Source organism: Pteropus vampyrus, unplaced genomic scaffold (genome assembly GCF_000151845.1).
Source record: "Pteropus vampyrus isolate Shadow unplaced genomic scaffold, Pvam_2.0 Scaffold259, whole genome shotgun sequence".
In the NCBI taxonomy this organism is placed as follows: domain Eukaryota; kingdom Metazoa; phylum Chordata; class Mammalia; order Chiroptera; family Pteropodidae; genus Pteropus; species Pteropus vampyrus.
The window spans coordinates 241,835-266,396 of NW_011889040.1; the positions used below are offsets into that span (position 1 = coordinate 241,835).

General features: G+C 38.9%; 1 pseudogene; it reads right to left on the reverse strand.

Annotated features, from left to right (window-relative positions):
* Window positions 1-5,337: 5,337 nt before the first annotated feature.
* On the reverse strand, window positions 5,338-7,082 carry LOC105302059 (annotated as a pseudogene).
* Window positions 7,083-24,562: the final 17,480 nt, after the last annotated feature.

A 24,562-nucleotide genomic window follows, 5' to 3' on the forward strand; every position in this document is an offset into this window, starting at 1 on the left:
TGAGAGTGGGCACCCTTGTCTTGTTCCTGATGTCAGAACAAAAGCTTTTAATCTTTCACCATTGATTATGCTATTAACTGTGGCCTTGTCATATATGGCCTTTATTGTATTGAGGTATGTTGCTCCCATATCCAATTTGTCGAGCGCTTTTTATTATAAAAGATGTTGAATTTTGTCAAATGCTTTTCTGCATTTGTTGAGAAGATCATTTGATTTTAAAAAATTCTTTATTCCATTAATGTGATAGATCACATTTATTGATTTGCATATGTTGAACCATCTTTGCATGCCAGGGATAAATCCTAATTGATCAGGGTGTGTATGATTCTTTTAATGTGCTGTTGAATTCGGTTTATTAGTGTTGTATTGAGAATTTCTGCATCTATATTCATCAGGGACATTAAACTGTAGATTTATTTTCTTATAGTGTCCTTATCTGGGTTTAGAACCAGGATAATGCTAGCATTTAAAAATAAGTTTAAAAGTGTTCCTTCCTCTTCAGCTTGTTGAAAGAATTTGAGAAGGATTGGCACTAATTCTTCTGTAAAGGTTGGTAGAATTTATCCATTTCTTCTGGGTTATTTGACTTTTTTTTTTTTTTTTGGGGCATATAATTGTTCATAGTAGTCATTTAATTCCTTTTATTTCTGTGGTTTCAGTTGTAATGTCTTCTCTTTCATTTACGATTTTGTTTATTTGAAGCCACTCTCTTCTCTTTTTTTTCTTGGTTAATACAGCTAAAAGTTTGTCAATTTAGTTCCTTTTTAAAAAAACACCTCTTATTGATTTTTTTCTATTGTCTTTCTAGTCTCTGTTTCATTTATTTCTGCTCTAATCTTTACTTTTTCCTTCCTCTAATAACTTTGGGTTTCTTTTCTTTTTTTTTGTTTCCTTGAGATGTAAAATTAGGTTTTTTTTTAAAATTCCTTTTTTTTTATCTAAATGTTTTTATTTAAGTTCCTTTTTTTGTCTCAATGTATATGTTTATTGCTATAAATTTAACTTCTCTCTTAGAACTGGTTTTGCTGCATCCATAGTTTTGATATGTTGTGTTTCCATTTTCATGTGTTTCAAGATATGTTTCTTTCTTTCCTTTTGATTTTTTTCTTGACCCACTGGTTCTTCAGAAGTATGTTGTTTAATTTTCACATATTTGTGAATTTTTAAAAAATTTCCTCCTCATTAATTTCTAGTATCAAACTGTTATCATTAGAAAAGATACTTGGTATGATTTCAGTTTTCTTAAATTTCCTGAGACTTGTTTTTTGACTTAGAATATTATTTACCCGGAGAATGTTCTGTATATGCTCAAGATAGATAAGTTCTGTTGTTTTTGGAAGGAATAATCTCTATGTTTCTGATAAATCTATTTGGTTTATAGTGTTATTAAGGTTTTAAATTTTCTATCTGAATGATCTACTCATTATTAAAAGCAAAGTATTGAAGTCTCCTACTATTATTGTAATGTAGTCTCTTTGCAATGTTCTGCACAGCTGTGAAAACAGGTGCTCACTCATATGACCTCATTTTTCCCCTTGAGAGAGATCACGTACTGAGAAGGTATCTCTCGGCACTGAGCTGTGCCATCTTGGGATAGTGTGACATGGGTGAAATGAAACTCTTCCTCTTACTCTCTTTAATTTGTGCAAATTTGGATATTTGTTTTGTTCCAACAGTGTGCTAGAACCTCTCTGCTGAACTCCCAGACTTTCACAAAATCCTGTTATCTGGGGGTGATTGTTAAAATGTATGTTCTTTGCAGGTAAGATGACAGAAAGCTCCTATTCTACTACTTCAATGTCACTCCCCTATAGCTACTTAGCCATTTCTAATATTTTCCTAAAATAAAGAATGCTGTGATGAGCCCCATTTTTGTGGAGCCCTTCCCTGTATTTAAGGTCATTTCCCTAGAATATTTGCTAAAATAGAAATGACTAGCTGCAGAGTAAGAACAGTTTTGAGGGTCCTGAGATACACTGCCAAATTGCTCTCGTGGAGGGTTGTGCCAATTTCCTGTCTGTTAGTAAGAAGTAAGCCTGATTGTTTCTTATTACTCCCTGTTGTTGAGTATTATCTGAAGAACATTTGCTAATTTCCTGGACAGTTTCTTAGATTTTCTGATTTCAAGGTTTGAAATTCTATACCATCTTATTCTCCCTAAATATATGAACCTTCATATCATCACATCAAGAAGAAAGAATACTTCTCATCTTGATTTTATTTAGTAATTATTAAAATAAAAAATTCAAACATACTTTGTGCTCCTTTCTCTGAAAAGTATATAATTATTTAATATGTATTTTCAAATCCAAATCATTAACTGATTATCTCAAGAATAAACATTCAATCAGATATCATTAGTATTCACAGGGAAAACAGCTTCTTTATTGTGAGTCTTCAAGATTGCCCAACTTGGAGGGAAGAGATGAAACAGAGACAATTGCTAGAGGAAACAAAAGCACAGCACTTTTAAAATTCCATAAAGAGCATGCCTTCCTGCTTCCTTCACACCTGTTTTCCTCTGTGCTTTCAAATTAAAATAAGTTTACAGTGAGCCCAACAGCAGCAGCCTGGGCTACATGTGTAAGACAATCATTGCTTTAGCTTTTGGCTTGCCTATAAGAATTATAGTTGAGAAATATGATTTTACAATCTTCAAGAGGAAGAAATAATAGTGACTTCAATTTTGCGTGTCTTGAAATCCTCCCTGCATCTGCACATCGGCATTGATTATTTACATAAATGCATACCAAACATACAATTTGGGCAGACAGACTCTAGGAAGAATAAGAATATGCTAGCAGTTTAAGCACCACATATATGTGTAGTAAGTTATCTCACTTAAGCCTTAGCGCAACTTTCTGGGGGAAGAAAGAGCCTTGGAGGAGACAGAATTGGGGCCAAGACAATCCTAGCATGTGGCTGAAAGTTAAGATTTTTAAACCCAGAGCTCTTGCTCTTTTGATTGCAGGGTCTCAGTCCCTTGTTTCTTAAATAAGATCCACACCCAACACCTTGCTCCCCCTGCTCTTTCTCTGTTAGCTGGGGATGCTGATGTGACTTTGATGGGTCCTATTACACTTCAGGAGCTTTATGACCTTCATCCAAAGGACTCTTTTTTTCCTACCCAATGGCAAGATATAAGTACAGGTAGAGATGACATGGGTGCCTTTCCCTATATTTTTATTTCATGGGAATGCATACATTTGACAAAAATAATATGGCTTGGAAATTCATCTTTGTATGCAATAGCAATGTTAGTTGATATCAGTCTGCAACTCCTTGGCCAGGGTTCAGAGTTGGTTTCATTCAACTCTGCTCCTGGCTGTGTGGCATCTGCAGCTCAAGGGTGTAGCTGTTGAGCCTGGAGGGAGGGAAAGGCAGGTAGAGATGGCTTTCACTGGAAAGAGAGATGGACTTGAGCACCTTAATTTTATTATATGACAGATAGATATAGCTTCTATAGGAAAGAAAACAGTAAGAGTTAATGTTAGAAAAATTCAAGACTGTGATGAAATAGATGTTGGTCCTGACTCCACATTAACTTGCTTTTTGTTCTGTGCAGATCTCTTAAAGACTCTCTAAGTTTTCTCAAGGTCTCAGTTTTCTTATTTGTACAAGGATAAGAACACTGACATAGTCAAAGTTTTGCTATATCAAATGAGATAATAAGTGAAAAAGTACTTTGTAAAATTAAAGCTATATGCAAGTTAGTTGTATAGATATAGTTTTCTTAAATCTTATATTCCTCTTCCTTCTGCTCTGTGATTCCTCACTCCTCATTTCCCTCCCACCCCTACCCCGCCACTCAAATGTGTCATAGAATTTTGTCAGAAATATTTGGCTAAGGTGATTTCCACCTGGAGAGCAGCTCGGAGAAATCAGCTCTCTGATGTAAAGGCTGCAGATATGAAATATTCTCAGTCCTTTAAAGTGAGTGTCTGATTCATTACAACTTATATCCCTTAACTGCTTCCATCTCTGACTTTCTAGCAAAATATTACCTTTGTACTGGCCTCAGCTTATAAAAAGGAAATTGCTGTTTTGTGGTGATTTGCTTGGAATTAGGCAGCAGAGAAGAAAACACTGGTATCCTGCTAGGCAAGCCATAAAAGGAGATTTAACTCTTTGACCTATTGTAAAATCAGAAGACCAATAAAACAGAGAGCACAGAACTCAGTTTACAGAAGTGACAGATAACAGAGCACATGGTAAATTAAACAAACGGTGGATGGTAGTGGTGTGAGAGCTGAAAAGGAAATTGCAAGAACGTAGACATCTCAGTGTTCTCTTAATTCAGGATGCCATCTGTGCACTGGGAAATTTTCTTCAGGACTGCGTGGTTCAAAGACAAGTTTTCAATCCAGATTTTAAAATAAACAGGCAAAAATGACCCTTGAATGGACACTGGATAATTCATTCCAGCTGTCCACTCAGCAGTGCTTGGACTTAACTTTTAAAAGAAAAATTTTTTATTTTGAATTCATTTTGGTTTTTCAGAAATGTCTAAATAATACAGAGTTTCTTTATATCCCTCACCTGACTTCTCCTAATGTTAACTTCTAATGTAACTATAGCACAATTACTAAAATTAGGAAATTTATGTTAGTATAATACATTTAACAAAAGAAAGATCTTATTCTAATTTCATCAATTTTCTGCTAATGTTCCAGAATCCTCCTCGGATCTTAAATTGCATTTGGTTTTTATTTTTCCTCATTCTCCTGTTATCTGTAATTTCTCAGTTGTCTCTTACTTTTCTTGACACATTTGAATCATTTAGGTCAGTTATTTTGATAGATGTCCCTCAATTTGGATTTTTCTGACGTTTTCTCCCGATTGGCCTGAGGTTATACACTTTTGTGAAGAATACCACAGAATGAATTGTATCCTCCTCCTCCTCCTCCTCCTCCTCCTCCTCCTTCCCCTCCTTCTTTGTTAAGAAAACTTTTGTGGTTTTACTATATCAGGAAGCATTGAAACCTCCAAACAAATCAATATCTGGGCAGTGAGGCAGCTAATTTCTCCTTCACTTCTTTAGATTACTAGAACAACTTGTCAGTAGAGTAAAAAAAAAAAAAAAAAAAAAAAAGGCAACCTTTTGCATTACTTAAGTCTTTCCAAGGCATGCGCTGGTACAACACAAACTTCTGGCAGATGCAACTAGTCTAGCGTCCAAACGTCATGCCCGATACCTCAGTAGCAGCAGCGCACTGCGTCCACTCTCACCGCGGCCCTGCTCATTTGTGTATGATATCTGGAGGATCTGGAGGAGTGTGAATAGTGTTGAGAAGAAGAGGGAGGAGGAAACAGCACGAGTGTCTGGCTGGAAGGAGGTCAGCTGAAGTTGTGCAGGGCAAGCCCAAACATGTCAATGATGCAAACTGAAGCATCATTGATGCTCTTCAATAGGAACATCTGGTGGAATCCCGTGATAGGGTCTTCATCCACCTTAAGCTGGCCCACCACCATCCTGATGATGCAGCTATACGGCAGGGCTGATGGTCCTGCGCCGTGATGCTGTGCTGGATTTTCTGGAATGGAAGGCTCTTCAAGAGAACGAGTGGGTGGTGGGAGGCAACTTCACCACAACCGCAGCTTTCCCCTGGAATCGCTGTACTTCCCACGTAAGGCATGATGCGTCAATGTAAATCGCGTCTAGTTGAGTTCTGTTGTTATCAAATAACTGATTGTAACGTTGAATGAAGCTGGATCCATTCTGCTCCCAAATTGTCTTGTCACCCACTCTGGAGCATCACTCTGTCCCATTGAGACCTTTATGATGGCTTCTCCTACAGGTCTTCCAAGAGGGCCGCTGACCACGCCATCTCCTGCTTCACCTCAACAGTCTGCAGGCTAACTGAGGCCAGGCTCCTTGAGGAGCAGAAATGACCTTGATGACCTCTCATCCACTGAGAATCAGCCTTCGCCGACCCTTAGGTCTCCAAGGGGCTGGCACGATGGCGGCAACAGCGACCACAAACCAGCGCCATCTGCAACCGACTGTCTGTATCTTCGTGTGTCATGTCAGAGGGTCCTGGATACCAGTGCCTAGTTACTGGTCACATTGACCTTGATTACTTGGTTAAAGTGTTTTCTGCTGATGTTTTGTCATTATAAGTTTCCTATCATTTCCTTTGCAGTTAGAAATATTTGGAGAAAGATGTATAGAGATTATATAAATCTTGTTTCTACTGAAAATTTTGTGTGCTAATTCTAGCATCTATCAATAGATCTTTTCTGGAACAATTATTACTGTGATGTTTGCCTGATGCAGATTTTTTTGTATCTCTCTTTTCTTCTACATTTATTAGTTGGAATTCTACTGTAAGGAAAGTTCTCCCTTTTCCTTTATTTATTGATTACATTATTTCAAAAAATTTATATCAGAAAAAACCCCATGGATGCTTATTTTATGCTATGTGTTATTACTCAGTACTATCACTATCTATTTTGTACCCCAGATCCCTCCAGCTTTGGTGTCATCTCCTCAGGCTGGCTCCAGTGCTCTTTCTACAAGCCGCCATCTTTTTTGAGTATTTTTTTACACCTTGTGACCACAAGATGCTTTAGGATCATCTTATATTTTCCCTGCTATTGTCCTGGGATCAACCACTTCACAAAGAGCCCTCTTGGTACCTTTTATTGTTGAAAGATGATTAGAAACAAGATCTAACTGTTAAGTGTTTTATCATTACTGGGTGTCATTACGTCTAGACCTCTTGGCAGATGGAGTTAGAAAAATATGTGTACATATAACCCATACATATACTCACATCTATATTTCTATATCTACCTACATATCTGTATATACACAAAAACTATACATTTATACTGATAACCCTTTTCCAATGGTATCCTTGTTAGTCTATTCAGGTTGCCGTAACAAGATATCACAGACTAAATGGCTTAAGCAATGGAAATTTATTTCTTACAGTTCTGAAGCCTGCAAGTATGAGATAAAAGTGTCAGCAGGTTTGCTTTCCCCGAGGCCTCTTTTCTTGCCTTGCAGATGGCCGCCTTCTTGCTCTGTCTTCACATAGCTTTTCCTCCATAGGTGCACATTTCTGGTATCTCTCCATGTATTCTTAATCCCCTCTTATAAAGACAACAGTCAAATTAGATTAGGGCCCACCCTTGTCTCCAAATACAGTCACATCCTGAGGTACTAGGGCTTCAACATGTCAATTGTGAGGGGCACGCAATTCAACCCATTACAGAGTTCAGTGGTTGCCTCCTTTAGGATCTCAAGAATATATCAGTTTCATACTGCTTCTGAGGATCAGTGTATTACCAGCCGAAAGAAAGTGAGCTCCTAAAGAGGGCTTATCTTAAATAAAAGAAGTACGTCTTAAGTTGAGTAATTTCAGACAGAAGCCCAAAGGCTTGGAGTGGTATTTTGGGAGTGAGATGCCTATATATCCTCTAAATCATACTCATAAGGCAACGTAGAGCTGCCCCAGCTCTCAACTGTTGTGGTGTGTATAGAATAGACCAAACCAAGTATGCTCTCAAAGGCTGTTTATTAGCCGGCGGCTGGCCTGTACAAAGGAGCAGCCCCAAAATGCCAAGATACAAGGTTTTTAAGCCCTAAATCCCATTCTTCATTCTATCTTAAACACAAAGGTCTATTTTTCTTTTATTCACTACCTGTCAACCTATAGGTCGGGGTGTGCAAGCGGGGAGTACAGAAGCAGAAAGCTTGTTGTTAGAATGTTATGTTCCTATGGATGATTGCCTATGTTCCCATGGGCAATAGCCAGTATTCTCATGGGCGATGGCCAAACAGTAATTTTCATCTTATATACAATTGATTATTTTTCATGCCACGCAAGCAAGCAGGGTTACACAGGCTAAAATTGGCAGTTAGCGTATGAGCTCATTGTTACAAGTTTCATGATTAACAGAATGTGGTTATGGGTTCCAGAAACTAGGCCTAAGGTATAGACTTCCTTTGTCCAGTTTCAGGTTTTAATTATCCTTTAACCTTTTCACATTTCAGCAGGCTGTCACAAACCTGCCCTCAGATGGCATAGCCAAAGAGCTACGGTTTGCACCTGGTCATCAGGAACCTTCCCTTTCTACCTGTTGTCATTCTGATCACTCCAATTCCTAAGTGTAACTGGAGACAAAGTGTTGAATTTCCTCTTGTTTCTCTTTAGTTCCCTTGGCATCTCTCTCTCTCTCTCTCTCTCTCTCTCTCTCTCTCTCTCTCTCAAAATCCCCAAACAGCTGGCAAAGAATCTATCTTTAATAACTCTGCTTGCAGAAAAGGAAGGAGGCAAGTGCCTCCTGCTGCTGTTCGTACCCGAGGTCTGCTCGATTCCTTCACAGGGCCCACCAAGGCCACCCTATGGCTAAAGGTTCAGCAGGACCAGGGCAAGAGGGCTGAGAAGAAATCCTTGCAGAAGGAAACCAGGAGTGGAGGTTGAGTTCTGGGAGACATTAAGGGGCAAGCAGAGTGCAAGTGGAGACAACTTGTTCCCAAATGAAGGGAGAGCTGTAGATTCTTTTGTATAAGACACCATCTAATGCTACTGTGATTTTTGGTAGACTTTTCCATCCCCTTTTAGACTGGGCATTGCTAAAAGCAAAGACATAATTTTTATTTATGTGTCCTTAGAAAACATGTCAATTGACTGTAGACTCTATGAAGAAATAAATTATTAAGGTGAGTTTTAAGACATAAGGGTCTTAATAAAAGACACTTAATAAAATTACCTGAGTGGGGTAGACAGGAAAGGCTTTGCTGGGAGTGGAGCTTGATCTGAGTCACAAAGGGTGGGAAAAGGAAGATGAGTATCAGGGAGGGAGAAAGTATTCAGTTAAAAACGGAGTAACATGACTACAAAGATAAGAACACTTGGGGATTACGGCTAAGTCAATTGACTGAATTCAGGAATTATGTGGAGATGAGATTGGTAAAGTGGATTAGGACTAATTGGTGGAGAGAACAGAAGCTGTAATAGTCGAAAACTAGATTGTGTAGTTTGGTTTCAGACAAGATTATATTTGGAGGATCTTTTACTGTTACAAGAGATGTTCATATATTGATGTTTAAAACGATCCTGAAGTTCAGAAGTGTGTGTATGTGTGTGTGTGTGTGTGTTTACATCTATCTGTATCTACCTATTATCTATCATTTCTATCTATCTTTCTATCTATCATCTATCTATTATCTATCTATCTATTATCTCTCTCTCTCTCTCTCTCTCTCTCTCTCTCTATCTATCTATCTATCTTTCTATCTATCTATCTATATCTATCTACCTATCTATCGTCTGTCTATTATCTATTTATCTATCCATCTGGGGTAGTGATTAAGTCTACAGAGTTGTAAACTTGGGTCCGTTTTTCAGAGGTTGAATCAGGCCTCCAAAACTTACTATCTGTGTGACCTTAGGCAAGTCACTTCAACTCTTTGAGTCCTAGCTCTTTGGATCTATAAAGTGGAGATGGTGACAATAGCTGCCTCATGGGGTTGCCACGAAGATGAGATACCATGTGGGCCATATGGTGGGGTGCCTGATTCTGGGAAGCATGAATGCATGCTAGTGTTGTCACCATTAGCAATGACACTAACTCTGCAGGGAGACATTGCTACTCACCCCCATGTTCAACGATGAGCAGCCGATGTTTCTGAAGAGGAGGAACATAAGGAAGTGATGCTTTGGAAGGCGGATACCATTGTGTGTAAAGTGGGCTGATGTGAGGTAATTGAGTAGATGAGGCCTAATCCTCAAGGTCTCCAAAGCAGCTGTGGATATAAATCATATGCACATGAAAACAGCAACACAAGAAGATAAACAAGTTTCAGGTGAATGACCCCCAAGAGGATGGTGAGATGAAGAAAGACGGTCATAGGAGGTGCGAGGAAGAAGTGAGATCTGAGGTTGATTCAACTGCTGACCTCGATCGTGGCTTTGGCCAAACAGAATATCATTTATTTACATTTAAGATCCGGCCCGGGGGAAAGCCTCATGTAAGATATAGTAGAAAGGTAGTATAAGGCTGCCTCCTCTCAGCGTTATACTATCCTACTTGAGATAATATAATTCTCCTTCTCTTTGCCTAACATCCCTCATGCAGAGATTGTGGCCAGATGTTCTGAAGATCTGTTAAAAGCTGGTAAAAGCTAATTGAAAGATGTACATTACTCTGATCCTTGAAGGTGAAACTTTAAAAGCACCAGGCTGCCAGATGTTCTGTTCAGGAGGTAGAGAGAAGGTGAAGGTGTATTTATTCCTTACACCCAGAAGGATGTGGTAAAATATCTCTGGAAAGTTATGTGTGGATTTTCATAAATAAATGTGGCAGTTGGTAAAGCACTGCAGCTACAATATTATTTTCTTGGTGAGAGAATAAAAACAATAAAACGAAAAACTATGTAATTATGTATGAGCAGAAAGGGCAGATCTGTAGATGCCCAGTTTTCTGCGGAGAGGCCTCACCTGGTCTACCCCATGGGATGGGATCTCGACCTCATCAGTTGTCTGGTTTCACCTGGCCTAGGTGCTTCTCCTTTACACTGCCTGAGAGTTTCCCAGGCAGGATGAAATAGGACATCGAGTGATTTCAGCACATAGAATGGCATATGATTTAAAATTTAAGAATTGTTTATTTCTGGAAATAAATTGTTTATTTCCAGAAATATTTTACAAAAATTATAAATTTTCCATTAAATATTCGTAGACCACAGTTGACCCCAGGTAACCGAAGCAATGGAAAGCAAAACTGCTGTACAAAAGTTGGCACATAGCTGGTGCACAATACATAGTAATTGACTGCCTGCTCGTCTAGAGAAATGAACATAGTCATTTGGCAAAACAGACACCATGTGGTAAAAAAGAAGATGCCATTATTCAGGTGAGAAAAAATGTTAAACTCTAACTTTAATTTGGAAATGTATATTATAGTTCCTATCTGTCCATTGGCGGATTATGCATTAAGCATTCACTATATGCCTAGCCACAGAGAGTACAAAAATAATATTATATACTCATTGGCCTCAAGGAGAGATTTGTAGTAATAATATAATAAAATGCCTAGATGTGTCTCATTGATGGTGATGCTGCAATAGGTCCAAGGAAGAGGTGTGGGTGGGCCACTGGGGGTTCCTGGAGAAGGCAGAAAGAAGTCACCCTGGAGCAGCCTCTTTTCATCTGGGTATCCCAATGTATCATAGAGCATGGGCAGCAAAAAGCGTTTGTTGAATGAATGAATGAGTAAGTGTGAGGTTGGTTTCTGGAACTGGTAAGTTTGGGGTGGAAGAAGAAGCATCCCATGAGGTCAGGGCTGACATGATGGGTGTGTGACCTATACAATCCCACCGTCCCCATGCTCAGAAGGGCCTTACCCTTGGCTAATGTGCAAATGTGGCATATTGCCATTCTTAATGACTTTTGAACAAGGAGATCTACATTTTCAGTTTTCACTGGGCCCCACGAATTGTGTAGTTGGTCTCGCATATGCTTAAATAGTTTCAGTGTTCACAAGGTGAGAGGAGACTAGTCCGACTGTGTGTGAGTGTGTATCTGGAGAAGCAATGGGAACCACATCCTAAGGAGTAAGGTGGATCTAGAGAGAATGCAGCCCAGCCATGTGGCCAATTTGTCTCATGGATGAAACTTGCTTTAGTGGCACAATGGTTTTAATCAACATAATTTTGAATTCTGCTGGGAAAAGACCTAAGCCAGTCTGATTACTGACACTCTTAAGCTCTTCTTGGCTGACTGAAGTCATCGCTGAAGAGTTTGAGATGGATGAGGAGTGATAGCTTCACTATCAAAAAATTCAGCCACATGTAAAACCATTCATTAACAAGTAGGCACAAACCAATAACACATCTGTCCTGTGAGCTTCTTGAAGGCTCTGGGCTTGTCCTTTTGGGGCTCAGGCCATCACTTGCCCTTAAGGGTTTATCCAAAGTCGGTACGAGAACATTACAGCACAGGATTCTGTAACCTTACAGCTCTCATAGGGCAATGGGCGACCAAACACAGGGCCCATTAAGTGTAAAGCTTTGGGTGTTATCTTAAGGGAAGGGACAGCCAATTTTGGATACTTGCACCCATTTACGGAAAGATGGACAGAGTCTACAGTATTTTATCCAGTCCACATATCTCGAATACTTTTATTTTATCAATGAGAGCCCATTTCTAACTTCAATCATGCCAAGACAGGCCACTATTTTCTCCAAGGACAACCTCTTCCTGACATTCAATATGATCATTGGAAAGGATCCAAGTGTTGGTTGTGACATGAATAACAGGAGCACTTATAGCAGCTGCCTCTAGAACATGCACTGCTATCAGGACTATCACTGCAGGACTGCAGGTCATCCCAGGACTGTAGTTTTAATGTTTGAGCAATCAGTTAACTTGAACTAACACTCAACACCATACTATCTATTCCAAAGTGTTTTAAAGGAAATGACAAACACCATGATGAATGCTTTAGGTAGGCCACGCCAGTTAAACACAGTTCCCACCACTTCCTACTCTTAGCCATCCATGGCTTCTGTCATGTATGCCCCCTGTTCAGATCCTGCAGCCCTTTGAGTCTGTGTGCACTGGTATGAAGGATGAGGATGTGGGCATTGCAAGCCAGGTGAGGGAATTTTTAAACTTGACTTAATAACCAACATTGGCAAGCAATGATAAAAATGGAACAGCGGGGAGCACACGCGTTAATTAAATGAACCCTCCTGAGAAGCTATTCAGGTCTGAATTCCGCCATTTCCTGGGAGTGTGGGTGTGGCTGCCACTTCATTTCTCTGGAGCTGAGGTGTCCTCATCTATAAAAAGTATAGATTTGATGAGATGTTCTTTAAGGACTCTTCTAACTCCAAAATATTAGTTTCATATTCTATTCTGTGAACATAGATAGCAGCACAGACTATTTTTGGAGGAAATGTAGACAAAAATTCTAGCTGGAAAATAATATATATATTTTAAGATTTGCAGTCATGTTTGCAAAAATGCCATTCATAATATGAAATAACTTATTGGTTTATTAAATCCTACCTAAAACTTTATATTGTAAGAGACATTGCTATATGGTAAATTTACTCCTATTTACTTATTCATACACATATTTATTAGACTCTGCCCGGTTAAGATAGGATTTAAGGTGAAATTTCTTCCACTCCCCTTATTTCTAAAGATTTTATAATTTCTAAGAGCACTAGGTGGCGATGTTGTTTTTTTAAAACAAGTTTTTTGTTTTTGTTTTTTTCTTTTTTAGAAGAGATCAGTGATGGCTAAGACTCTACTTAAAAATAATAATTAACATTTTTTATTTTAGCTCATTTTGGAATCATATTTCTTAATTGTTTATATTGTGATAAGAACCCTTAATTCTTAAACACAGAGGCATGGGATTTTTGTTTGTTTGTTATTATTCTTCAAGATAACAATCCCAATAGCTAAGTAAAAAAAAAAAAAAAAAAAAAAAAATCTGTCTTATGGCATAATTTCCCTTAATTTTCCCTGAAAAGGAAATTTAGAAGTTACCCTGAAAATATTTTGAGAATTGACAGAGAGACTTTTACTCTCTACAGAGGACAGTGCCAAACCCAGTATTAAGCATTTTTAAGGTCATTATAATTATATAATTTGAGGAGAATAAAGTTACTAATCTATTTGAGAGATAACTCTTTTCAAACAAGGAAAATCACCCAAGGCATTGCTTTCTAGAATGAAGGTGAATGCCAGAAAGAAAGAAGTGCTTTAGGTCAAGAACTTTCTCCAATACAACAGTAAAAAGTATGGACTCATTTCTTTCAAAGATACTGGTGCTGGAAGCTATCAACTTAGGGGAAAGGTGTGTGTTCAATGACCTAGATTGGTTTTCTGCAAGTACTGTTTTATTGACATTGGGAAATGAGGGCAGGAGAAAAGATGAATAATATAATACTAGTCTTATTTGCTCAGTCATTTATGTCACAAATCTTCATTTGCTGATACACACACCCAGGCAGAGTTGCAGACTGCCTTGAGAGGCAGTTTAAAATCGTGTTTGGGTCATGGACTCTGCTCAGCCCCTCCTAGCTTCATAGCTATGGCACCAGTCTTTCAGAGTTTTGACTTAACTCATCTGTTAAAGCGGGGCTCCCATATCTTAGGATTGTTGTGAAGACTAAGGAAGTGAGAATTAAAAAAATATAAAGTACAGTGATTGGACATAACAGTTATTATCCTTGTTCTCCCTTTTTACTAAAGGTTGATGTAAAACCACCCTAATACCACCCAATCTGAATTACTGGTCAAAGTAAGTGAAGTTTAGATGTCAAAAGCCAACTCAGACCTTAAAAATGATGGCAACTATATTTTAATTTAACGAATGTATATATTTTCTCTATCCGTAATTATTTTTCTAGCAAATTTACAAGTTGTTTCACATTCAAATTAGGTCACTTTTCTTTTTAAAATTGCATGAAACTCTCTTACACAAATAAAAAGTAAAACAAACAAAAAACCCCAATATGTGAAGCAACATACTCCACAAATGACTTAATCTTGTAATAAGCCCTTTTAAAACTCCTGTGGCTTAGATGTTCAGAAATTCTCAAGAGATATGAATAAAGAAATTTGGTTTTGACTTGCTTTCCCAGACTTTATTTTTTAGATTTAAAGCCTAGGTAAGCATAAATGATTTCCATTTACTTCATCTAATTGAACAGGTAAAGATTGAAGTGATGACAGAATCAACTGTATTAGACACTATTCATCAGAATATTTGAAATAATAAAACTTTATTGTTTCATATATACATGAATTTGTTTTTTTGTTGGATTTGTTAATCCAACAAAAAGAGGAATATATATTCCTTTAAATTGATAGTTCCTAGAACCAGTATCTGTGAAAGAGATGAGTTTTTTCACCATCACACAGGAGAAAACATACTCTTTCTAAATTCTTGGTCTCACATACTTCTATTTCTTTAAAGTGTTCATCTTCACTCTAGAAAGCGATGCTTTGGGCGATTTTCCCTGTTTGTAAAGAATTTTCTCTCATATCAATTGTCTTCCTCCCCAAAGTATATGACTTGAAATAATAAATACGTGAGTTCAATGGTGCTTTTTCAAAAGTGTGACAAAAATGCCGGGAAGCTCAGTCACCCAAAGCAGCTGGAAGGGACTGGGAGCAATGTCGCTAAGGTGAAAAAAAAAATGGTGATGATGGTGATGATATGATGACGATGATGATGATGACAGTGATGATAAATGCCAACTGCTCTCCTGAAAGCCCTTTTCAGTCAGGCTTATCGAGCACCTAGCATGTGCTACACACCAGGTCTACAGGTCTACATCAATGTTCCTGGGTCATAGCAGTGGTTCTCCACTGGGGACAATTTTGCCTCCCCTCTCCCTTAATTCCACAGGACATTTCACAATGTCTGGAAACATTTTTGATTGTCATAATGGGGGGAGGAGTACTACCGACATCTAGTTAACAGAGGTCAGGGATGATACTAAACACCATACACTGCACAGGATGGGCCGATGACAAAGAATTGTCCAGTCCAAAATGTAAACAGTGCTGCAGTTGAGAAATCCTGGCTTACAACAAGCATTCCTATTGCAGAGTGCTGACCTTTGCTAAGACTGAAGTGATATTGGGATACCTTCCTTGTGTTTCAGGTAAGCATTTAGAATGCCCTGCAATGAAAAGATATACACTTTTTACTCTTTGCTCTTTTTATCATTCTGTCTACAAGAAATGAAAGCTCATAGATTTTTAGGACTTTTTAAGGGCTCTTTTAGAAGACTTCAGTGATCTTTTAAAGACAATTATACAAATTAAGCATTGTGTACTATTAACATTATATGATTACCTTAACATAATATAAGCTGTCATTCTGCATGAGCCTGTTAGAAATAATTAGCATTTTACTGGCATATAAAACGAGAGAGAAATGTTTTTTTTAAAACCGATGTTCAATTGAGGATATTCTAAGTAGCATGTCTCGGGGATATATCGGTGAGAAAAAAGTTGCATTCATTGACTTCATGCAACCAATAGCCTTAAGGCAAAGACAACTATGAATTAAATAACCTGAATCAGGGTAAAACTGCAGTGGGCTAAGTGCTGTGAAGGAGAGGAGCCTGGTCTCCAGGAGCAGAAGGTAGAGAGATGTTGGGTAGAGGTGGACAAGGATGCAGATCAAGGACATGAAGACCAACGTGGCTGGGGGAGTAATGAGGAAAGTTGCTGGAAAGTAGAGATGGAGAGGTAGGAGGGACAAGCTATGTCAGAAATTTAGACCTTTATCATAAGAGCGGTAAGAAGCATTAAATTATTCAGAAGTGTTATATAATCACTTTAAAAAATCACCCTGATTGCAGAGTGGAGAATGAATGGAGGTGGGGGAAGGACTATTTTGTTGTTTTTATTCCTATTATATAAGTGATATCTACTATCTCACCCCAAACAGGTTTTTCAGATGAAGGAGAGGCTTTGCCTATAACACCCATGGGTGCGAGGCGGGCTTCTTAACCGAGATGACGCAAGGAACCAATGAGAAATTTCTAAAAGTGGTATTCTGAAGGTGCAACAAGGTCTGAATTGGGGCAAGTGGCTCGATACTGAAATCTATGTGTTTAGCTAAAAGCATAAGCCAAGATGGGCACTAAGGCAAGAGATTCAGTGATGCAGAAACATGTAGGCAGTTGAAAGGCAGCACGCGCACTTCCTGGGACTCTTTTCACGGACACAGCAAAGCAGGCACCCTTCTCCCAGTGGCTTTTCTCTAAGGAGGAGTGGAAATCAGCGTCTCCTTGGGTTTGACTAGCAAGTCCTCTTAACGACTTCTTGCAGATTTTTAATGTAGAATGTGAATTTTCCAAACACCATTCCAGTTGATATCTTCTCTAATGTCCCGACGCAGGGCCTAGCCATGGGATCACCAGGACTCACTCCAGTATTTTTTGTTTGTTTGTTTAGGCTTCTCTACATTTCCTGTAGGGCAGGTTGCAAGGTTACTGGTGGAATATGAGATCAAAGCAGGTTGAGAGAGGTAGACGGTTGGGAAAGACAAATTGAATGCCTATGGAAGGGATGGTGGAGTAACTGAATTACTATCTTTAAGGCTTTCTTCTTCTTCTATATCATTTTGCCTCCTGGTAATCCAGGCCCCACACTGTTTTGCGTTTATTTGCTTGTTCTGAGGGAGGGCACTTAGTGTCCTTGGCTAGCAAAATAGGGCTGTCCTTTGAGCAGGGGCACCCTGCTACATACACACAGAAGGCATCATGCAAAATGAAGTCTGTGGGAATGCTGTCCCCTGGAGTGTACAACCCATACAACCACGCATGTGGCTCTGTTCTTGCGGGCCTTCTGGTGGCATCTCAGTTAAAATCAGGAAGCATGTCAGGTGTCCCGCTGAGTGATCCACAAGTGATGTGCAGACAGCTGTTGCTGGCAGGCCTTCTTCCTGCAGTGATGGGAAGAACACACGAGCTCACATTGATGGAGGGCTGATTGGCTTGCCTTGGCTTGGTTTCCTTCTGCTCCCTGGAAGGTGGAGTCGTGTAGCCTGTCAGTGCGGGCCCCCTCCCCTCCATCTACTCTCCCAGGATCTACTCTCTCACTTCCTCCCCTAACATCTGCCTGCATTATCCTCTCTCACCTCCTCCCCTGTACTATCTCATCTCCTTTTCCTGGGATGGGGAAGCTCCCGCCCCTCCCTGTACTCATTTACTGCTTTTATGGCACAGTCTGTGCTCTTCTAAGGGCTTACTCTTTGATCGTTTTTGATCGCCATGCACTTTACCCAAAGATCAAGATTCATATTTGAAAATTTAAAAGCACAACATTAACTGTCTTGCTCTTTGCATTCCTTCTATAATTCGATGCCTCTGAATGATGAAGAAAATATCCAGGAACCAAGGGAAAAAAAAGAAAAATACAAAAATTAATATACTAGGAGGTTCTCTTTATGAATTCATTAGTTAATTTTTTGGTTTTCTTACTCTTACTGTGAGTTCTGGAAGGTGGCCACTGTGTCTACCTTGTTTTTTGAGGGGGTTTACTTGGCTCCTGGCACAGTGCCCAACATAAAGCAGATACTGAGTAAACGCTTGCAGCATGAATAAACAGACATTTTAATTTTTGTGAATATTGTTTTATATCAATTAGGATTATTTTCAGCTGCACGTAACAGAATAATTTCTACAGAGATTCAACCAAATAAGTGGTACTTTTCCTCATGGGTAGTGTAGAGGTAGGTAACCCAGGATGGAGCTGCACAGGTAGTCATCAAGGAAATGGTTCTATTTTCCTGATCTGTTCTTTGCACGAAGCATTTGAACTCAGTTTCAGGATAGTTGCGCTATGTCCAAGCTGGATAAAGAGGAAGATCAAGGGGCAAAAGTAGATGAATTTGTATCTTTTTATTGGGAAAAAATATCTTTCCCAGAAGCTTCACTAGTATTTCAGCAACAACTGGTACTCCATGGCATCCCTTGCAGCAAGGGAGCATATCGTCAGAGAGATATGATGTATGACTTATCTTGGTATCTGCTACAGTTGCAAAGGGTATCTCAATAGTGACCTTGGATCTACATTTAGTATTCTCTTTTGAAATTTATATAAAAATAATTTATTTATATTGTTTACTAACAAAAAGAAATTTTGTAAATATAATTTCTAGCATGGCATTTTTGAGAAGCTTTTTAAATGAGACCTAATGTTCCTTTTAGATAAAAGAAGAGACCTGGAAATTTTGTCGACAATATCTCAAGAAAAAAAAAAAACCAACAAAAAAACAAAACAACACAACTTCATTGTAGTGGTGCTCATGAAAGAAATCCAAACTGATTGCATCTGATGAGTGATTTAGGATTTAAATTAAGCAAGAATGGAGTAGATGATGAATGATCCTGTTAAGAAAACATTCAGTAAATATATTCCTACCCACCTCCGCTACAGAAGTAGATTCACATAGTTAGAGCACAGTGTTAGTCATCCACTTACTTTCTGAACAATCAGTGGGCACCTACTCAGATCCAGGTGCTTTGCAGCCACACAAAAGCATTTGCTCAACGATACTTATGAAGTGCAGCCACATGCTGGAGCAGAGCACCACTCTCCATCAGCAAGGTCCAAGCTTGCATTCTAGTGGCAGGAAGCAAAAAAGTCAACAAATATATAAGTAGATAAATAACACCTTTTAAACAGAAACAAGTGTTTGAAGAAAAGAAAAAAGATGATGGATTAGAACTGCAGTCCCCAACCTTTTTGGTACCAGGAACCGGTGCTCCTATGAGAATCTAATACCTGATGATCAGAAGTAGAGCTGAAGTGGGGATGCTGGCACTGGAGAGTGGAGCGGCTGCAAATACAGATGAAGCTTCACTCATTCACCCACCACTCACCTCTTGCTGTGCGGCCCATTTCTTAATAGGCTACAGACCGGTACCGATACAGAGCCTGGGGATTGGGGACTCCTGGATTAGAGGACAGGGAGCCCTTTAGATTGCATGGTTGAGGAAGCCTTCCTGAGCTCCAAGGGAGAAGAAAGCTAGCCATGGGGAGAGATGCCACGAGGGCCCTGGGCAGAGGGGAGAGCCAGAACAAAGCCGTGGAACACAATAACTTAGTGGTCAGACAGAGAGAAAATAGCTGCTGTGGCTGAGAATAGACGTGAGGGGGACAGTGGCACAAGACCGAAAAGGATCAGATCACGTGGAACCTTCAGGCCACATGAAGGAGTTCAGACACTATCCTTAGTGAAATTAGAGGCCACTGGAGTATTACATCTGATGATTTAAAATCTTTCTGATGATTGTCTGTAGGTATTAAGGCTGAGAGCGGTGGTGTAGACAGTAGGGACGTGGTGCTAGGATGAAGGTGACATCTGTGAAGTAGATTTAGAAGGTGGAGCCAATGAGATTTGTAACATTCACTGGGTTGGAGGAGGGGAAGAGAATCAAGGATCAATCCTGAGTGGGGGATAAGGTACCACACGGCACCTGTAGTAGTTAACGTGGCTGCCCTAACAAAGTACCAGAGGCTGGGTGGCTTAAACAATGGAGATTTATTTCTCAAGATTCTGGAGGCTGGAAGTCCAAGATCAAGGTGTCAGCAGGTTTGGTTTCTCCTGGGGCCTTTCTCCTTGGCTTGTATATGGCCACCTTCCCCCCATGCACATGCATCCCTGGTATTTCTCAGTGGTTTCAAATTTTCTCTTCTTATAAGGATATTGGTCAGATTGGATTAGGGCCCAAGGGACCCTAACACCTCATTTTTAACTTACTTATCTCTGTGAAGACCTTATTTCCAAATACAGTCACATTTTGAGGTTTAGGGGTTTACGACTATCACGTGAATTTTGAAGGGACATGACTCAGTCATCACAATCCTCAAGGAGCAGATACCTGGATAAGTCCAGGTGTTTGCTGATTTTGCTGATAAGCAAAAGAGTTGATTATGAGAACATGGAGACATGCTTGAAAAGTTAGAGATTTCATCAAGATAAAGATAGCATTAAAAACAAAATCTGGAGTCTGAGATGTTTCTGTTGTCAGGACAATACCACCAGGGTTAACAATATCAGTAAGAAAATTAAAAGGAGGAAGAGAGTAGGGAAGGGGGAGAGAGAGGAGAGGAGAAAAAAATACTTCTTGAAATGATTTTGATTTTTATGCTCAGTGAGAAATATTATCATGTGCAATTATATTTACTCAGATATAAACTTTTGCTTCAGAATGTAAAGAATTTCATGATTATAAATGAGCTTTGATATTGAGAAAATTGGCTAATTGTCTGGGGAGGGAGATGGATAGAAGTGACTTGCGTTTGGAGACTGTGGGGAGAGCTGGTAAAAAAGAATGACCTGGTTCAACGTCACAACTGGCAGCTACTTCCTTAGTGCTTTGAAATCATGGCAATTTCAGTACAAGACTTCCTCACAATGAAAATACTCTATTGTTTTTCCTAATAACGGAAATAATATGCGATTATTCATATATCATTTGTACATGATTAAATATTCAAAAAATGCAGGGAATATATAAGGAAGAAAGATACCACTGTTAACAGGGGTTAATGATCAAATCTTCATGCTTTGCTTCGTGCATATGTATATGCACATCCCTAATTCATACTATGCAAGCTATTTTATTTATAGTAGAGTGAGCATAAGCATATATGTGAGTGTGTGTGAGAGCACGTGCATGTATGTGTGTGCATGCACACATCCTTCTCCCCTCTCCCTCTCTATTCCCTGGGAACCATGTTAGCTGCCTGGTTTGTATCCTTTTCTCTTTTCTCCAAGTATTTACATTCATTTTTCAATATGTATCTATATCTACACTTGAATACAGGTACAATTTTAAAATTAGTGTCTATTTTACAATAATGTGATCTCAAATGAATGTGTCTGTATACACAACCTGATTTTCTCATTTGCTTCTAGTCTTTGTGAGTATTATGCCTCGTAAGTGCTAATGGTGGGTCTGCTTTGTTCCTTGAACACAATCTCTGTGTCTGTTGAGATGCGTTGCCCTGGCTCCCAGTTTCTCCCTCTCCCACCTCTTCTGTGTGAGGTCCTTGGATAAACAGATGACATGATTAGATGCTCCATTAAAAACACCTCGCAGATTTTTTTCAGAACAGTATCCCTCTTTAAGTGTATTAATTCTGTCTAAATGTCAATGAGTTGGAGAGTGTTTGTACATGTGATTATTACTATACAATATAACTAGAAATTATATATATGATACATAATATATAATATATAATGCAATATGTATATAAATTATTAGTTATATAACAATAATCAATCTGGTCACTGTTTGAGTTGACCTTGACCTTTGTTTGGAAATCCACAAAGTGTTTCCCTGACCTTTTGTCTTTGTCATTGCTCCTCATGCAGGTAGAGATTTGTTTTTTTTTCCTCACTGGAGAGACTTAGATTCACATGCAAAGGCAGGAGTCTAGCCTCTTCCACAGTTCTGCACTAATCTAGGTGCAGAGAACGAACATTGCTTAACTGAAGCTGCCTGATAAGCAAAGTCATTTCTATTGAAATCATGTTTCAATTCTTAAATGAAACATCATTATCTTCAGGGATGCTTGGGTGGCAGAAAATTGGTCTGTCTTCCTTATTAGCATGCTTTCCACTGTTGGAAATATTCTGTGTGGACTTGACCCCATAAGTAATATGATCTTTGGTTTTAATATTATGAAATCTTAACCCCAAAGGACACACTAGTTGTATATTCTTAACAACACACACTAAATGAGTTGCAACCATTAGTATAGATAAAAGAAGAGTTAACATAAATATATTACGCTATTCAAGTTTAATGGAAACTCATTAAGATTTTATTTAAAATATTATATGAGAAGTGAAGTTATAATGAAATTATGCAGAGGGCGAGGCTGCACAATAATTAAGTAGATTAACTAGCAATGAACACTTGATCATGGCACTTTATCCAGCTGTCATTCTGTCGTAAACTGACTTATGCCCATGCCTGTGTTGTTCAGAGTCAGCTCCATGATCATTGCTAAAATAGACTTGGTCTCACCAGGTCTGACACTGCACCCAGGCTGGGGTGAAGGCTGAAATCCAGAGACTGGCTCATCCTGCAGGCCATGTTCCTTGTCCTCTTGTGCAAGGACTGAGCACACGGGCCAGAGGGACAGCTAAAAGAATGGGAAGGAGACTGATAGCTGCTGAACTGCAGTGACACAATGGGTGGTGAATGGGTCTGGGTGCTGCTCCCATTGGAGGAATGGTTCAGAGAACTCTGTCGCCAGAATTCAGAGCTCTCCAGGGAACTGTCAAGTAGACTGATGTTCCCTGTGCTTGGCCCTGCTGTTACCATTTCTAAGAATATGCAGAGAAAAAAAATCCTTTCTTGATAAAAAATGAGGCTTTAGCTAATGAAATGTTTCCATGATGACAAACCTTCAGCAGCTAAGTATTAGTCTGTTGTGTGTGTACGTGTGCGTGCACACATGTGTGTGTTCATGTGTGTAAATGGTTTTGACCTAATTTTAACAATGTAAATCTCTTCATTTAGAACTTGGTCTTTTTCCTGCTGTGTGGGTGCCTGAGAAATTTAATTGAATCTAACAAACATTTGCAGCCTGTCAAAAAGACAGATGCATTTTCTGTGAGGAATGGAGAATACTAGGTGGTTCTGGATTGAGACACAGCCTGTAGGAGTGAAATAAACTCTACCCTGGGAAATATGAGATCTGAATTCTCACCCTAACTCTCTTTTCAACAGTAAGTCTGAGGAGGTCATTTAAACTCTCTGGAATTTAAGTCAAAATTTTACCAATATAAAAGGACTTGATTGACTAGTTTATTTGAAAAACCCCTTCCAGCTAGAAAATGGTTACTCAAATGACAGAATAGTTACTCAAATGACAGAATGACTCAAATGCATCTCATCACCAAATGCATATATACAAAATGTATTACATATGAAAGTATTTGAAAAATCATGGAATAAGCCAAGGAACCCAGTAATTCCCAGAATTGAAGTTATAACTAAGGTATAAATTCAACACTCTACAAAATTCCCTTTAGTAATTATTGCATTACAGAAATCATTGCTCTGATCATTTATTCATTCATAAAATATTTTCAAGAGGTGGTTGCAAGGTATATGAACATATACACCTTGCACGTTCCAAACAGGCTTTGTAAACCTGGTTTAAAAATCAGAGTGTATTTTTCCATAACAAAAATGTTATAAAAGTTTGTTGAGTTCCTGAGCTAACCCAAATAAATGAATTAAACTATCACGTTTTGGGGACTAAAAACTTATTAAAACACATACTAGATGAGAATACAGGACTCAGTACTAACAAATCGACTTGCCCTTCACAACAATGTATTAAGTTCCTGAGGGTACAAGAAATTTATCTCTGTCGACACATTCTCCCTCTTCTCATTTAGTTCCTGGTGAAACTCATGGGAGACCCTGGTGGTGGAGATGTTTTTGCTTTGGAAGGAAATGATCGGACATCTTCAACATGGAAGAGGGATGAAGCTCTGGCCACTGGACTAAGAAGGAAGTCCATCTCTGGATATATGTGGCAATTTCTTGTAAAGGGAGTGGCCAAGTGGCATAAAGCTATTGTGAGAATCATGAAATAAGAAACACCGAAAGGACTGAAACTCAGTGAAGTGGTTTACAATATGAAGCATGAAGAGTATAAGATATTGAGGGGATTTCCAGAAGAGTCTATTCACTTACTTATGAGGAAGTAGAAACTGACAACAGAAAAGATGCAGTAACTCTCACAGAACAAGGTGTTCGAACTCAGAGTCGACTAGTCTATTCAACAGGACGTTGGAGCCACATTACCATTTCTGTTTTAGAATGTGCAACCGGTCGAGTCATTAAATCTTCTTCAATCAGTCTAAGACTATTGGGAGTTGTAATTATCAGATTTTATGCACTGTGTAAAGCCTTAACAAACCATAGGTTTCTATAATTGTATTTGAGACACTTTCTTCCAGAACCCACACAAGTAATTACCAATACCAAGGTGCTTGGAGATTCCATGTTTTTATGTTCGGTCTTATAGGAGCA